The following is a 1,519-nucleotide window of genomic DNA, read 5'->3' as shown; positions in this document are numbered from 1 at the left end:
TTATGAAGAACCTCCATACTGTCTTCTATAGTGGCTGTACCAATTTACATTCCCACCAGCAGTGTATGAAAGTTTCTTTTTCCCAACAAGCTCCACAATACTTGTTATTACTTGTCTTGTTGATGATAGCCATTTTAGAGGTATGAAATGGTACCTCATTGTGGTTTTGATTTGCATTTCCTTAATAGCTAATAAAGTCAAGCATCTTTTCACATTTTTTCATGTCTTTTGACCATTTGTATGTCTTCTTAAAATAAGTGTCTGTTCAGCCTCTGCCCATTTTTTAATTGGCTTGTTTGGTTTTTTGTTGTTCAGTTGTGTGAGTTCTTTATATTTTTTAGATTTTAGCCCTTAATTGGAGGAGTTGTTTGCAAATGTCTTCTACATTTCAGTTGGTTGCCTCTTTGTCTTATTGATGATTTCTTTTGCTGTGCAGAAGCTTTTTAGTTTGATATAGTACCATTTATCTGTTTTTGCTTTTACTTCCCTTGACTTCGAGGTCAAATTCATAAAATCCTCTCTAAATCCAAGGTCCATAAGTTTAGAACCTACATTTTCTTCTATGCAATTTATTGTTTCAGGTCTTATATTTAGGTCTTTGATCCAGTTTGAGTTAATTTTGCTGTGTGGTAACAGCAATCTAGCTTCATTCTTTTGCATATGGCTTTCCAATTTTCTCAGTACCTTTCATTGAAGAGGCTTTCTTTTCTCCATTGTATGTTTTTGGCTCTTTTGTCAAAAATTATTTGCCCACATATATGTGGTTTATTTCTTAGCTCTAGATTCTGTTCCATTTGCCTGTGTGCCTGTTTTTCTGCCAATACCATGCTATTTAAATTCTTGTTGCTTTGTAGTATGATTTGAAGTCAAGCAGTGTGATATCCCCAGGGTTGTTCTTTTTTCTCAAGATTGCTTTGGTTATTTGGGGCCTTTTGTGATTCCATACAAATCTGATGGGGTTTTTTTGTTCTGTTTCTTTAAAAATGTCATTGGTATTTTTATGGGTATTGCATTAAATCAGTATATTGCTTTGGATAATACAGCTATTGTAACTATTTTAATTCTTCCAATCTATAAACATGATTTTTCCATTTTTTTATCTTCTTTAATTTCCTTTAATAATGCCTTGCAGTTTTTAGCATATAGGTCCTTCACATGCTTTATTAAATTTGTTTGGGGGCATTTTATCTATTTCTCCTGCCTGAAATGCTCCTTGCAAGGCCTACTCCTTCATGTCATTCAGGTCTCATCTAAAATATTTCCTTTCCAGAGAAAACTTTTTGACTATGCTAACAAAGTAATTTCCTTCTCATTCATTCATCCTCCGGTCCATATGTTTGTTCTATGTTCTTCATAGCACCTATCTATATGAAAATTCTGAACTTTGTTATACTTTCTGGCTCCCACAACTGAGGTTAGATTCCATGGAGATGGGGTTATGTCATCGACTTCATTATTGCTTCCCAGTATGTGGAATGTGCCTGGCACCTAGTAGGTGCCACATATGTATTTATAGAAT

This window comes from Rousettus aegyptiacus, unplaced genomic scaffold (assembly GCF_014176215.1).
Source record: "Rousettus aegyptiacus isolate mRouAeg1 unplaced genomic scaffold, mRouAeg1.p scaffold_m13_p_1, whole genome shotgun sequence".
Lineage (NCBI taxonomy): Eukaryota > Metazoa > Chordata > Mammalia > Chiroptera > Pteropodidae > Rousettus > Rousettus aegyptiacus.
The sequence above is the reverse complement of the archived record's forward strand: the minus strand, read 5'-3'. Positions refer to the sequence as shown.